At 49.3% G+C, this 5,943-nt stretch overlaps 1 protein-coding gene across 4 annotated transcripts in view; it reads left to right on the top strand.

Annotated features, from left to right (window-relative positions):
• Positions 1 to 2,686: 2,686 nt before the first annotated feature.
• PATJ (PATJ crumbs cell polarity complex component) overlaps positions 2,687 to 5,943 on the top strand; it is a 140,012-nt gene continuing 136,755 nt past the window's right edge. For all 4 annotated transcript variants that reach the window (XM_057370399.1, XM_057370398.1, XM_057370400.1 and 1 more), the window contains exon 1: positions 2,687 to 2,838. The gene's annotated coding sequence lies outside the window, so the exon portion shown is untranslated. The remainder of the gene's footprint in view (positions 2,839 to 5,943) is intronic.

Here is a 5,943-nt window from a genome sequence, read left to right as displayed (position 1 = left end):
GACGGGACCGCCGCCGCTGTCAGCTGACCCGGGGAGGAGCGGAGCGGCCCTGCCGCGGGGGAAGCCCGCGCTGGCTGCGGAGAGAAACGGAGGGAAACACCGCGATGTTCGTAGGGCGCTGAAGCGGTGGGTTACGGTTTTTGGAGGGGCTTAAGGGGTTATTTTTTGGGGCGGGTGAACCTCATTAAATATGGCTGCCGAGGCCGCGCTGAGGGCAGAGCGTGCCCGCACTCAAGATGGCGCCCGCAGGGCCCGGCGGTGGAACGGGCGGGGTCGTGCCCCGAGTAAAGATGGCGGCGCCTGCCGCCGGCACCCGGTGGGATTGCCCTCACCGAAGATGAAGGGTGTGAGGGGCYGCGGCCCCGGGGCGGTGCGGGGATGGCGGGGGAGCCGTGGGCAGCCCTGAGGAGCCCTGAGGAGGCTCTCGGAGCGAGGTCAGGACTGCTCCGGTGCTGGCACCGCGGGCAGGACGCGCCCTGAACCGAGCGGTGCGGCCGGGTGAGGCAGGAACGTGAAGCGAATCCTGGCCGCCCTTCCAAACACCGACCCTGTAGCCTTGGCYCACGCGATGAAATCGCACCGGTGGTGTCTGAAGTTTGCTAAGCACTTGAAAATAAGTTGGAAAAGTCCAGGAGAGGTTAAAAGGGTTGATACTTGGTTAACCCAGACTGGCACATCCCCTATCATCCACGTGGGCCTGGYGTGCTCACATTGTGTCCAGCACACCCACAGCAGTCGCATTAAAGGAATAATTTAAGATTCTTATTCTATTTTCACATAAAACTGCGACTAAATTGTTTAAAGTGCTTTTTATTTCGATTTTAAATGAATACTTCTRGAGCAGGCAAGCTTTTCATCAGTGTTTGTTCTTTGCAAGGTATTTCATGGTGATTAGAAACCTTTTCATATTCTCACTATTTTGACAGCTATTTATTGTTTTTTTTATTGTGGTTATTTCAGGTTTTTCTAGTGTTTGCAGGCATCAGTTTTCCACTTACGAACTGCTAGGTATCCTGGAGTGTTCACAGGAGATGGAGAGGTTGTTTGGAGTGAGCACACCCAGGAAAGGCAGCATTGCTRTCCTAAGTTTACATCTCTTCAAGAAGTGTTTCCTGAAAAACAAGCAGGGACCTAAAAACTGGAAAACTGCTCCTAAAAAGCTGGAAAAGCAACTCTGAAATAGAGAACATCATCGTTACCCATCCCTTCTGCAAGTCTTTTGGGTTTCCTGGGCATTATTTTGGTGCGTGGTGATTTGTCTGGAGCCTGACAGTCCCAAAGAAAGGTTTGTCCCAGTCCCAAATATTCCATGAATCCGCGGAAACGCCGATTTAAAACRTGCGGATGGCTGACAAAGAGCTCAGCGATGTGAAATATTGCCATCTAACAGCTTTTTTTTGAGAGATTGGTGTAAACTGAATTGGCAGCCTGGAGTTCAGCAGGCAAAGTATGCAAATGAAAATAGATACTCATTTCAGCAACTGGAAGCGAAAGGGCAGGGCYGGAGCGTGCTCTGGGATGAACTCAGCCCTCGGAGATGGAGACAGAGGTGCAGTGATGGGAAAAGTGCCCGGCTCTTCTGTCTGCGGCGCGTCCCTCAGATGGATAAATACACCACTCGCTGTTCATCACTGTCAAGAAAATTGTCACTTCTCACGAGCGCCACATTAATTAAAACTGAGAGTACGGACTGGGAAGTTAGAGCTCTCGGAGTCGGAATGCTTTGAAAAGGGGGATGGAATGGTGTGTTCCTAGCGTGTCTTGTGCTCTGGTGCAACTGCTGCTGCTCAGTGAAACGAACGGGGGGAAATCGATCTGAACTCGTGAGGAATTGGTTTCCAAACCTTTCATAACCCTCACCCTGTGCAACCAATGGGGCTGCGTAAGGTCAGCAGATGGGCTCGTGAAACTGTGCAGCAGAATAAAAATTGTATTTATTGACTTTAAATAAACTATTTCATGTGGGTACAAATGTAATTTTCAAAAATCGGCTGACTTATGTACAGGTTTCAGAAARCACACACGGTTGTTAATTTCAACTAAAATGGTGCCGGTTCAGTATTTCATGATTAGCAGGAGGAAAATTTTGCTTTTTTTGCAATCCCAGGCAACGTGCTGTGTCTTGGAAACTGCAGTGCCGTGGTGTGTTTTGGGGTGTTGTGGTGGAAGTCTTGAAATCCTTTTATTCTATCCGAGTTTTCCTTTATTTTTGCCATTTCCTTCTGTGAAGTGGTGGGGGCTGCGCTGCTGAAGCTGAGCAGAGTGTATTATTAATTACACCTGTATTATTATTCAGATTTCACCCGAGGATTTACACCCCTGCGTTAAGGGGAGTTAACTCCTCCAGCAGAGCCCTCTGTGGGGAGTTCAAAACACAGAATCACAAAGTATCACGAGTCTGGACACCGATGTGCTGCAAATAAGTGAAGAACAAGCTTTTCCATAATATTTGCACACGCGTTTTCCCTTCGCTTTGGGGAGGCCAAAGGCCGTACGACAGATTCAAACTATGATCTATAAACAKGCTGGCGGGCCAGGATGAAAAAGTGAATTTGAGCTGTTCCGTTGCAGCMGTCCCCTCACGGCGCCGGCCAGAGCGGTGCCCTCACAGCGCTGAGGGCGCGGCGGGGCCGGGAGGGGCCGAGCTCCGGCCGTCCCTCGGGAGGCGGCTCTCCCGCCGCGCCGCCCCGGCTTCCTGCGCCGCAGGTGAGCCGGGATCGCCCCTCGCTTCCCGCTTCCGCCCAGGTGAGCGCCGCCGGCCATCCCGCTGCCGCCGGCATCCCCCTGGTCCGGCATCCCGCTCCTCACGGCTCCCGCCATCCCGCCCCGGCTCCGCAGGTACCGCGCCCGCCCCGGCGGAGGCACGGCTCGGGTGGGTGGGACACGGCAGGAMGGGGGCTCGGCGAGTCGGAGAGCTCTGAGGGCTCTGCTGAGCGAGGGAATTCCCCTTCGGACACGGCGGGGTGAAATGTGTGCGTAAATATCTAAAGGGGTTAAAAAAAAAAAAATCTGTGTTTATCTGTGACAAATATTGCAACTTGCCAAGAGGATGGAGCTGGGCTCTCTGCCTGGTGGTGGAAAGCAATAGGACAAGAGACAGTGGGTGGAAATTGATGCCCAGGAAGTTGTACCTGGATGTGAGGATGAACTTCTTTCCTGTGCAGGTGACAGAGCACAGGAGCAGATACTCCACACCCTGCTGGACAATCCCTCACTGGGGGCATTCCAAAGCCATGTGGGGACATTCCTTTGCCTTGTGCTCTGGGATGACCATGATTGARCGGGGAGGTTGGATCAGATGACACAATTGTGGTCCTTTCCAATCTGACCCATTCTGGGATTCTATGTTTCCAACATCTCCTGTTTCCCCAACCAGACCAGTGTTTTGCTGTGAACACCAACTTGACCAGTACAGCCACGGCCGGGGCACCAGCCTGCACCGACCCAGAAGCCCCAAACTGAAAACCCTTCAGGCACCAGGGACCCGGACGACTCCTTGGCAACCCAGTAAAGGCAGAGCAGGGCTGTGTGGCGCCTGATGGCAGCCAAAAACTTTCCAGGGCACTGCAGTCATCCTGATGTTGTGTTGTTGTGCAAACAGTTTCCATTGCTCAGAGAGGCTGGCTCAGTATGAGGAGAGGAGGGAAGTAACACACACCTGTTGCAACACTTCCCCTCAAGTGCCTGTCAGTCCAGAGATTCTTAGCAGAGCAGGTTTTTACTTTGTTTATGGCTGGTTAATAGGAAAACAGTTCTTCCGCATTCCTTGTTAATTTTTGACCCTTGGAAGTTCAAAGTGGTTCCAGATCTAGCAGCTCTGTTCCTTGTGATTTGTTAGTTGTGTACACTGTCATCAGAATACCTAGGATTCGTTGGCAACAGCACTATTTAGCTATTGGAAACAAGTTTTCCATGAGAACAGGTTTCTGAGAAAAACCGTGGTTTTGCTTCATGGAGAGCAGCTTTGGCRTGAGCTCTCCCTTCTATTAGACATCAGAAAACCCACACCGCTGCTTCCCTGGAGGCTGAAGTCTGCAGGAATTCAGGTTCTGCTTGCTAAAAGTTACCAAGCCTGGAGACCCCTCTTGATCTGCACCAAACTGGTAATCACAGGTGCAGAGTGCTGGCTTTTCTTCACTTTCCTCATCCTGTGGCCACTGATCATGTCTAAAACTCAGATTGCCCACGGAGTATTTTTCTTTTATTTTTAACAACATATAACCTTGTCTCACTGTGCCCTGGAGATGTGTGGTGTATCTGTGCTCAGGTGAAGTATTCAGTTTTTTTCCTTCTTTCAAGTGCCTGGAGCAGTCAATGTGTGCTYAACAGCATTTTTATAAATCCTGCAGCATTGCACAGAGCAGAGGTGGTTCCATAGGGAAAGGTGTGTATGTGCTACGCTTGGTCTGACTGAATTTTTCTGTACAGTATRAGCAAAACTGAGCATAACGTGTAGGACAGCAAAATACATGTTAGAACAGGGTTTATTCACAGTATGGAGTCATTTGATGGCGTGTAAACTACAACATCTTGAATTTCYAAAGTTACAGTTGATGTCACGTTAGGACAATTTAGGATTAAGATCCCTAATGCTGAWACAAATGCTGTTTTCCCTTGCTTTTATCGACTTCTAAACTGAAATTTTCCAAGTCAGAGGTCTCTGTGACAAGGAGGACAATATGCACTGTATTAGTCATTCCTGATAACAGGGCCARGGAAAATTCCAACTGCATTAGTGCAGAAAGGTGACTTTGGATTGGGATGAGCCCTTTGGGCTGGCTGTGTTAGAAGCCTTTGAGAACCAGCAGCAGTTAGTCAGCACTTGTGGGTTTAGTATCCAAAAAAAATTTCAGCTAAGCTGAGTGGGGAGAACATCCTGGGAAGCCAAACTTTTCCTGGAAGGATGCAGGCGATTGGAGGCACAGTTGAAGGATGGGGAGCAGAACGGCTGCAGGTGGGTGAAGAAAAATGGGCAGAAGACACTGCAGGCTGAACCGGTGTCCTCCTCCAGACATCAGCAGCAAATCCCTTAATTTCCACCTTCCAGCAGCCCTCTGAGGAGGGCGGGTGTTTGTCACAGCCTGCCAGGGTGTTGGGATGTTCCCCTCCAGCTCTGGGATAGTTCCCTGTCTCTGTGCAAGTGGCAGGCATCTGGCAGGGGTTGATGGCAATCCTTAAACCTTTCAGCTCTTCTGATGACCTCTGCTGGCACCAGCATGGGGGAATTCCTTTTTCCTTATGCTGCTTTTGAAGAAGGTCCAAGTCTTGGGATTTCATACAAAACCTTCTGAAGCTTTCCCACTCCCTCAGATGCGTTGAGTTCAGCTCTCAGAAGTGAAGACAGTGRAGCCCCAGATGGATGCTGCCCTGGGGTTAGAAAACACTCAACTTTCTGAAATTCATCATTTTCTCGATGATTTTATGGTTATATTGGGAGTTGTGACATAAACGTTGAGCTGAGGTTTCCACTTTTGCCTATCAGTAAGATAAATAAGCGTCTATAGAAGCTGGAGACTGGAGCTAAAGAAGTGGAATGTGGAGTGTGTGGACAGATTTTAACAGGACAAACCAAAGTGTTTTGGATCATACTTCAAAATTAACACCTAGGAATGGACTTTGTAATTTATCCACTGTTTGCTGACACCCTGCTCAGACTTMGAGTGTGTTTGGAAAATGTTTAATGATAAACTGTTTCTCTTAGACATAGAGATCAATGATACATGGAGTTGTGAGTTTCTCTGGTGCCCAAAAGCCAGTCTTAGAGACCTTTCCTCAATTATCCATGACTTGCAAACTAAATTAGTTTATATTTTCAAGGATCCCTTTACACCAGAAGGAGCTGCTTGCTTTAATTTTTTTCCCCCTACTCTCTTATGGAAGAAAGGAGGGTAAGGAAATACTGAGTGTGGTTTTAACATATTGCACCAAAAAAAAAAAAAAAAA

This window comes from Malurus melanocephalus, unplaced genomic scaffold, assembly GCF_030028575.1.
Source record: "Malurus melanocephalus ecotype Western Australia unplaced genomic scaffold, MMel_1.1 scaffold_125, whole genome shotgun sequence".
Lineage (NCBI taxonomy): Eukaryota > Metazoa > Chordata > Aves > Passeriformes > Maluridae > Malurus > Malurus melanocephalus.
Note: the sequence above shows the minus strand (reverse complement) of the source record. Positions and strands in the feature narration are given on the sequence as shown.